Here is a 10186-nt window from a genome sequence, read left to right as displayed (position 1 = left end):
TGTGAGACAATACAAGAACGTTTAGAGGTAAATTATTTGGGTTACAAGAGCCTTAACATAATCAGTGTATTAATCTACTGATATGGATTAGCTGGTGGCGACTATGGGCAGGTAGGTTATGGTTGGAGAAGATAGGTCACCGGGAGGCAATTTGGGTTTATATTTTGTCCCTGGTGAGCAAGTTCTCTTTCTGCTTCCTGATTACCATGTCCTGAACTGCTTTCTTCTGCCATGATGTTTCTGTTTCACCTCAGGCCCAGAGTAATGGAGTGGGTAGTGTATGTGCTGAGACCTTGGAAATCATGAGCCCCAAATAAACTTTCCCTCCAATATGTTGTTCTTGTAAGATGTTTTGTTCACACGGATGAAAACGCTGACTAAAGCAGAGTGACAAGGACTTGCCTTGCTCAACATTATCTTCTCAAAAATAAAATATGGTGGCCAAAGAACAGAGGGAGATGTAATCAGAGAGTAACAGATCACAGGAGCATGAGAGAGGAGGATGTTTGGCAGCCCAGTTGTGGTTTCTCCCCTCTGATGAACTGACCCACAGGAAAGTACATTGTCTTTGCCCAGGTGCTAGCTCAAGATACGGGATAGCTCAGGACAGGGCTAGCTCAGGATAGGGGCTAGCTCAGGACAGGGGTTGAGGTGAGCCAGGAAACTCATATTCAGTATCCTCCTCCTTGCATTTCAGTTGAGTCTGAAATTCCTTTGAAGTGTCCACAGGGTGTCAGGACAAAGGAAATCTCTATCCATAGAGCATTTCTGGGTTCTTCCACAGCTTTTGGCCTCCATGGTGAGTCAACTCTGTTCTCATGGACTTCCGGCTTAACTCTCCTCCATTGCTAAAGATAATATAAGGTTATGATGTATTTTAAAACGGGAGAGGAGGAGAACCTAATTCAGAAATGGTCAAAGGACTTGAGTAGACATTTCTCAAAAAGCAGATGAATGAATAGCCAATAAACACAAGAAACTGTTGTCAGCATCATTAGTGATTAGGTAAATACGAATCAAAACCACAGTGGGACACTATTTCATACCAACTACAATATCCACAAGCAAAATAATAAAATCGGACAAGTGTTGATAAAGACATGGAAAAATGGGATTTCCATACATTGGTTGGTTAAAAAAAATGTTAAATGGCACAAGCACTGAGAAATACAGTTTGGTGATCCCTCAAAAAGTTAAACATAAAATTATCATAGGAATCAACCATTCTTACTCCTGTAAGCACAAAACAATTGAAAAACTGGGATTCAAAAAGATTTTTTTTTTTGTTTTTTAATACACTTGTATTTTGGAATGATTTTAGATTTACAGAAAATCTTCTAAGATATTACAATTTCCACATGTAACTCACCTAGTTTCTCCTTATATTGACTTCTTACATTACCATTTACCATTATATTACATTTGTCAAAACCGATAAACCAACATTAGTGTATATTCATAAGAAAATTCTATAATTTATTTAAATTTCAGCAGTTTTTCTACTTAAAATCCATGTTATGTCCCAGGACCCTTTCTAAGATCTCACACTGGATTTAATTGTCATATCTCCTTAGTCTCTTCTTTTTCATGACAGTTTCTCAAACTTCCCCTGTTTTTCATGATCTTGGCAGTTCTGAGGAGTACTGCTCAGATTTTTATAGAATGTTCCTCAATTTGGTTCTGTCTGATGTTTTTCTCTTGATTAGACTGGGACAATGAGTTTTTTGGGAAAAGACCACAGGGGTCAGTGCTCTTCTTGTCACAGAATATGAGTATGACCTATCACAGGTGACATAAATCATTTGGTTATGTTAGTCTGCAGTGCTGTCATAAGAAGTGCCACAGACTGGGTGGCTGCAACAATGGAAATTTATTTTCTCAGCGTTCTGGAGAATAGAAGTTCAAGATCAGGGTGTGGGTAGGGTTGGTTTCTTCTGAGGCCTCTCCTTGGTGTGTAGAGCGCCATTTCCTCTCTCACATGGTCTTCTCTTTGCACGTGTCTGTGTCCTAATCTCTTTTTATAAGGACATCAGTGAAATTGGATTTGGGTCCATTCTCATAAACTCATTTTGCCTTAATGGCCTCTTTAAAGGTCTAACCTCCAAATGCAGTCACCTTCTGAGGTCTTGGAAGTTAGGACTTCAATATATTAATTTAGCCCGTAGCATTTAGCTTAAATACCTGGTGATGTTTTCTAGGTTTCTTTTGGTAAAAGCTACTATTTTTTTTTCTCTTTCCATATTCTATTCTTTGCAAGTAAATAAGTTCAGCCCACAAAAATGGGAAAGATGTAGAATTCTCTGCTTAAAAAACAATCCAACAAACAAGCAAGTAGAGGATTCCCTAGGAAATTCTTCCCATGTACCCTGTATGTATGGGCACAAAGTACAGGGACTGCATGTGAGTCTTCCCTGACTCCTGCTACCCAGAATCGTGTGCAATGGAGCAGGTCTGGGAATGTGGCTAGTTAAGGTAGAGCTGCCCTGGCTTCAGTCCTCAGTGCTGCCACAAAAACATGTGTGATCATTGGAAACTCATTCATTATGCAATTTTATGGATTCAGATCCTGGCTCTGGTTCCTCAGAAAACTGGGAATGGAACCATCATTTGAGCCAGCTATCCCACTCCTTGGTGTATACCCAAAGGACTTAAAATCAGCATACTACAGAGACACAGCCACATCAATGTTTACAGCAGCTCAATTCACAATAGCTGAACCATGGAACCAACCTAGATGCCCTTCAACAGATGAATGGACAAAGAAAATGTGTTATATATACACAATGGAATATTACTCAGCCTTAAAGAAAAATGAAATGATGGCATTTGCAGGTAAATGGATGGAACTAGAGAATATTATGCTAAGTGAAATAAGCCAATCCTCCCCAAAACCAAAGGCCTAATGTTTTCTCTGATAAGCAGCTGCTGGTAGGAATAGGGAAGAATGAAGAAACTTTGGATTGTGCAGAGGGGACTGAGGGGAGGGGTGGGGCGGTGGGGATGGGAAGGACAGTTGAATGAGACAGACGTTATTACTTTATATACATGTATGGTTACACTACTGGTGTGACTCAGCCCCATGTACAGCCAGAGGAATGAGAAATTATGCTCCATTTGTGTACTACGTGTCAAAATGCATTCTACTATCAATGTATAACTAATTAGAACAAAATTTTAAAAATAAAATAAATTTTAAAACCTTCTGTGTGTGTGTGTGTGGGGGGGGGAATCCTGGCTCTGTTACTTATAGCTGTGTGACCTTGGGCACACCAGTTATTTAACCTCTCTGTGCTTCAACTTCCTCTCTGTCAGTGGGAATTTATTTCATATAGTTGTGATGAGAACTAAAATCCATTTATATACATGAGTAGTTATACCTAGGACACAATATGAGTTAGTCATTATCATTATCTTTAGGCATTTTGTGAAGATACAAAGAATCTGATGCAAAATTCTTGTATTAGTCTATTTTTCTTTGCTATAATAAAATACCTGAGATTGAGTACTTTTTAAAGAAAACAGTTTTACTTATTTTACAGTTTTGGGGGTTCAAAGGCAGGGCTCTGGCATCAGCCTGGCATTAGTGAGGGCCTCATGGCAGATGGAGTGAGAGAGCAAAAGTGAGAGATCACACGGCAAGATAGGACACCACAAAGTACAGGAAATGGCCAGTCTTACATTTTTATAACAATGCTCTCATGAGACCTAACCAAGGTCCAGTGGCATCCACCTCCAGGGACCTAACAACCTCCTCCTACTAACTCGTCACCACCATACTGGAGACGAAGCCTCCAACTCATACCCTTGGAGGGTATGGTTTGGATGTAGCTCATCCAAACCATAGAAATTCCTGTCTTAGGAAACTTAGAATCCACCCAGAAGTCCTAATCTGAATGAAGTACATGCTGAGAGGTGAATCATGTGACCCGGGCAACATGGACCTTAAAAATTAAAAGGGGGCTGAGGCTGGAGGGAACTAGGGAGTAAAGGCAGATTTCCTGGGGGAAGTGTTTGAGCCAGGGTTTGAAGGACAGAGGCAGATTTGGATAGAAGAAGAATCGGATTTTGTTATGATTTGGATCTGAAATCATAACAATCATGTGTTATTTTTTTATTTTATTATTTTTATTTCATTGTTATTTTCTGAAATCATGTGTTGACGTTTGGTCCCCAGTGCAGCAGTGTCCAGATTTGGAACCTTGGGGAGGTGACTGGGTCGTGAGGGCTCTGACCTTGTGAATAAATTAATCCGTTTATGGATCCATGATTTGATGGATTTGGGGTGAAGGCTTTTGTTATCAAATCAACCTCTGTCTCCATGTCTGTCTGTCTGTCTGTCCCCCCACCCGGCCCAGGTTCCTGGCTGCCATAAGTTGAGCGGGTTTCCTCCACAGTACACCTCTGTCACAGTGTGCCACCTCCCCACAGATCTAAAAGCAACCAGGCCAAGCGACCATGGACTGAAACCTCAGAAACCATGAGCCAAAAAAAAAAAAAATCTTCCCTCCTTTAAATTGATTTTCTCCGGTATTTTTTTCATAGTCACAAAAATCTGAACGTGTATTTTAATCTCCGTAGGTTAACCAGCCACCATGTAGTTATATTGCTGTTATTAGAACAATAACAAGTTTCAGTGTCTTAACACAATAAAATTTTATTTCTTGTTTTCTGTCAGTAGGTCCCCGTGTCCACAGCAGGGTGGAGGTGGCACTCGGCTGCTTGCCTGCCGTCAGTCAGGAAGTCTACCCCTTGTTGTACTCTGGCTCCACCTTCCCCAAGAGACTCAGGACCCACTGCTAGGCTCTCTGCAGCCACCAGTCCGTGGGAGGAGAGAACGGCGGGCTGGCACAAGACTGGAAGTAATATGTTTGCTTGTTTTGAATACACGTTGCCCCTCTGAAACTCATATTAAAATTTGCCATTGTAGTGACAGTGGGAGGTGGGGCCATAGAAGGGATTAATGTCTTTCCTGCCACTGCAAGGTATTATAAAGCAAGGCCATCCTTCATTGTTTGAATTTTCTGCATATACTGGCTTGCTGCCACTTCCTTTTTTTGTGGCTGTGCTAGGGACAGAACCCGGGACCTCATGCATACGAGGTAAGCACTCTATCCCTGAGCCAAATGCCAAGCCCTTGCTTGCCCTCTTGCTTTCCACCATGTTATGAAACTCTTATCAGACGCCATCACTATGCCGTTGGATTTCCCAGTCTCTAGAATTGTGAGCCAAGATAAACTTTTTCTTTTATAAATTACCCAGCCTCAGATATTTAGTTATAGCAACAGAAAACAGACTAAAACAGAACTATGTCCCTTACCCTCATTTCATATCCACTCCTAATGGTGAATAAGGCTGGGAAGAATATCACAGCTGTTGAACCAGAAGAGAAAGGACACTGATCTTGCTCCACACTGAGCATTCCAGGCAAGGGTAAGAATTCAATCCCAGGGCCTCTTTTATCAGAAATGGAACTCTTAGAAGTGAGTCTAAGCTTCTCACTGCCACCCTATTCCAAGAGCTAGGTGACTGTTATTGTTGCTGTTGTCATCATCACTACCACCATCTGATATCTTAATCAGCATCATTTAACTAGCTTATTAAGTGGCCACATAATCAAGTTTCTTTTCAAAATACCTTAATGTCCCCAGGGCAATACGATTAGTCATCAGGATGCTGTTGATCCTGGTCACGGGGCAAAGGTCCCCTGTTTATGACTAGTAGTCTTGGCTTACATGTAAGGGCCCAAGACAGAATTATTCACTAGGTTGTCCAAAGCTCTCTGGAGAAAACCACCCTTTCATTCTATGCCCCTCCCTTTCCTCTCCTGCTCCCTTGGACAAACCTCTGGGTGGGTTCCTCAGAAGATTTTGTGGTAATAAAGCACCATCAGGAAATGAGCTCTTTCCTCCAGGGCTGAGACCATGGATGTACCTGGCCCATTAGGACTTTGAATCCCAGGTCCACCCAGCACAGGAATGACTCTCAGAGCTGCTGACCCAGGAGGATGAAATCCTCAGCTTGCCCGAGTCGTTTCCTCAGTACGTTGGAATTGAGATCTTCTAAGAAGCACAGATCCCAAACCCCCTTCCCTGCAGTTTCCCTCTTGGCCATTTCTTCCGGCCATTTAGGGAACCAGCAAGGGCATGGTTACCTCTTTTAGGAGGACAGTTATTCTGGACTTGGCTGGCCTCCTCTTCTTCCACCCTCAATTGCACCTGGGTATATCACCTATACATTAGTTTCCATTTAAGAGAACCTTTGTCAGGGGACATTTGGCAATAACGTCTGGAGACCTTTTTATGTGTCACCACTGGGTAGGACACTTAGTAAGGGAGAAGCCAAGGAAGTCGCTAAATATCCCACAGTGCACAGGACAGCTCCTCCATCTCACTGACAAAGAACAACCTCCTCCCAAATGCCAGTGTTGAGAAACCCTGAACTACCTGGGTAGACGGTACCCTGAGACTGACACTCTTGTACTGTGCGTAACTGTGATTTCAGGGGAGCACTGAGCTCATCTCTTTCCAGATAGTCCTTGCCCTTATATCTCAGAGACCAAGGAAACAAAATGGGAAACACCCTTCCGTCTCTGGACCAGGACAAGCAAGTTGGGGAAATACCTTCTCTGAAAGTCTCTACAGTGGAATATCTCCTCCATCATTGGTCGTGTAGGATCGGGGAGTTGAGACTCAGGTGAGGGTTGGTGTGGTGTGACAGTGCGATAAGCGATGAGTCGACCCAGGCCGACCTTGGTTCTCATCTCATCTTTGCACTTTTGGTCATGTGACCCATGCCAGTTTTTTAACCTCTTTGACTTTAACTCTCTTACTATGAAATGAAGACGAGTTTTGATGAGGATTGAGGGAGATGGCACATGCAAAGAGCCCCGATACAAAGAATGCATTCGTGAACAGCTAGTTCTTTTTGAGACAAAGAATTTAAGAATACTCTGAAGAGTAGTTCAGTTACAGAGATCTATGCTGAGAGTGGTGCTGTTTGTTTTATAGGGTTAATGTATAACTGGGCTTGTATAGATGGGAAGATTAAGGCCACTGAGAAGCAAGTGATTTCAGGTGACTCTGTGATGTGTTATTAGAGCTGAAAGAAACTGCCCGCTCTGCTCTGTTTTAGTTGCCGTGATCCTGCTGCAAAGGGCTTTGCCAATTAGACAGAAATGGGTCAAGCCACAGTTTTTCTCCCTGATGCGTTTTGGCTCAGTTCAGACTCATATTTCTAAAGGTTAGCAGAACATTCACATCATGGGGAGAACTGTGGAAGTAGCATTAGGCTGGGAGAGAGCCTCGTCACTGGTGTGACTGGGAAGAAACTGCCCTGCCTAACCCTGGTCCCCCTCCAAACATTTTCTCTCTCTCTGTTATTGGGGATTGGCCATGCTAGGTGAGTACTCTACCACTTTTTATTTTGTTTTCATTCTGAGATAATCTCACTGTTGTCCAGACTGGCCTTGAATTCATGATCCTCCTGCCTCAGCTTCCTGAGTTGCTGGGATTATGAGTGTCCACTACCACACCTGGTTCTGGCCCCTCTTTTTGATTTCTAGGACTTGACATCCCTCAGCCATGGAAAGCTCAGGTTCCAGAACTGTCCCTCAGGATGTCCCCCTTTGCACTCTGCCAACTTACACAGCAGTTAGTCCAGCCCTTGCAATTATACTCCTGGGCTAGGAGGAAGGACTTGCATGCTGTTTGGAACAAATTAGCAACAAAATGCCCCTTGTTTCAATAAGTTCCCTTGTGGATCTTCCTGTTATGACAAAATGCAAACAAAGCTGTGAGCACAAATTCGTTCATTGCAGTGTTGTATAGGACAGCAAAGAACGGTACACATCTTAATGTGTACCCATCCAGGGAGGATGGGTACACAGATGACAGAGCTCCTGTATGACCAACGTGATCAACGAGCACACTGTGGTAAAGACGGGTGGTAAAAGTTTAGGACAGTATAAGAAACTACTTGTGTTGAAATTTTGAATATAACAAAAAATAAATAAAATTTAAAAGAGGGAGACAGTTAGTTTGTAGGTCTCTAAAATGAATTCTTATCAGACATTGCACAAGGCAGGCTGTGGTCAGAAGCACCTTATAAACATTTTGTGCTACACAGGTGTCTGTTGGCTGTTTTCTTGCCTGAGTGCAGTGAGAGAGGGTCGTGGAGAATCGGTCTTGAGTCAAAGAGAAAGGGGCTCCCTGTAAGGAACAGCCACATAACTGTGGGAAACCAGAGAAACCACGTGCAGTATGGAGCCCAAAAAAGTAAATCCAAGGGAAAACTTTTAGTTACTTGCTTTTACCACCAATTTTAGAGGTCATGTAGCTAAGCCACATACTGTTAGACTCCCACTATTTTTGCTATAGATAACACCTCTGATTGGTGGGTCACGATGGTAACATTGCCTAAGCTGTTTTTTCAGGAAAGGATCAGAGCACATAGCCTCCCCGTGGACTTTGAAGCCACCTCCTGACTCCTGGTCCTTGTCATGAGTTGTTTGGTTGAAATGCCTTTGAGTCATCTCAATAGAAGAAGCATTTAGTCGAGGCAATTTGGAGGCTCCACAGAGCCCACCTGTAGGAGCACCGGAAGTTCTCGGGCAGTGGGTCTATGGTAGCAAGTCTCTGCCTCTCTCTGGGCCCACTTGGTCTCCACCTTTGTGGCTTGACTACTTTGCCATTTTCTTTCCCAGCACCTCTTCATCAGTGTTCCCAGAAAAGGCCTGGGAACTGACCTAGCTTGACCTCAACTCTATCTAAAGATGACAGCTCACTCTTATATCTCTACCTCCAGGGCCCAAGCCCCTCACCCAAATCTTGGGAAAGAAAAGGAACCTGACTGGCCAATTATGAGGCCTTTCTTCAGCCAAGGAAAGGACTATGGCTGGGCAGGATCTCCCATGCCCCTACTATCCATCTGCCTTCAAAGGGCTCCCCTTCTCTGGATAGACACTCCCAGAGACTGCCTACCCATCCTTCTGGCCCCTCCCAGAGCACACTGCCTGACACTTCTCTTCAAGAGTGACCGTATTTGTCTCATAGTCCAAATACCCCTTCATGCAAGTCCCAGCCACCCTCTGCTGTCTGCTCCCAAGCACCCTCCTGGTCTCCAGCCTTTAGCTCTGTTGTAAGACTTCCCGATCACCCTAGGCATTTCCTTGTGTGTGTACCCTTGAACATGAACCAAGAACACTTACAGGACCACATGTCCAATCAGTTCTCCAGTAGACCCCATCTGGCTATCTTGCAATTCCATTCGACTCTGACAATATCTATCAGGACTTAAGAGTCATATCCCACAAGTTGAGGGCTCTTGGTCCCACAAGAAAGGCCCCACTTCAGATGCCAATCACAAGTAGCAGATCATCTCTCACTTGTACTCCTGATCAACAGGCTGTAAATCTTCCTCCTCCTCCTTGGTTTCCATTAGGCCTGGGCTCACAGAACTCAGGCAAATGCTTACTTATATTGACCAGTTATTATAAAGGATTCTACCAAACTACAGATGGACAACTAAGTGAAGAGATGTGGAGGCAAGGTGTGGGGGAGGGGACAGAGTCCCATGCCCTCTCCGGGTGGCACCTTCCAAGGACCTCCTTGTGTTCAGCTATCTCGAAGCTAATAAACCTTGTTCAAGAATTTTACCTCCTCAGAGGTCAATAGGTGAGACTGACAGTTCCAATTGTACTCACGTGGTCTTTCTGGTGACTATCTCCACCCTGAGACTCTCTAGGGACCCCAACCTAAGTCACCTCATTATCATAATCTCCAGTGTTATCAAAGAGGCTCAATGTGAGTAACTAAAGACTGTGCACCCACTCAGGAAATTCTAAAGGTTTTAGGAGCTCTGCTATGTTATCCAGGGCCAAAGACAAAATGTATTTTATACTATAATACAAAATATATATTTATATTATTATTATATTTTGTATTATAATACAAAATCTATTTTATAGTATAATACAATTAGCGCTTGGATGCTTGGGAGCATAACCCCTATCCTGTGCTTACTTGGCATTCTCATGATACCTGGAGAGATGCTGATCCCCTGGATTATCCCCTGATTGGCCCCCTTCTGGATTTGGGGTCCAGAAGCAGGGATGCAGAGCGCAGGCCCAGAGGGCCTCCAGGGAAGCCAGCATCCACTGCTTTGCTGAAGAACAGATCATTGTAAGGCC

This window comes from Marmota monax, unplaced genomic scaffold, assembly GCF_021218885.2.
Source record: "Marmota monax isolate L192 unplaced genomic scaffold, Marmota_monax_Labrador192_F-V1.1 WCK01_AAM20220418_F8-fsc00034, whole genome shotgun sequence".
In the NCBI taxonomy this organism is placed as follows: Eukaryota; Metazoa; Chordata; class Mammalia; order Rodentia; family Sciuridae; genus Marmota; species Marmota monax.
Note: the sequence above shows the minus strand (reverse complement) of the source record.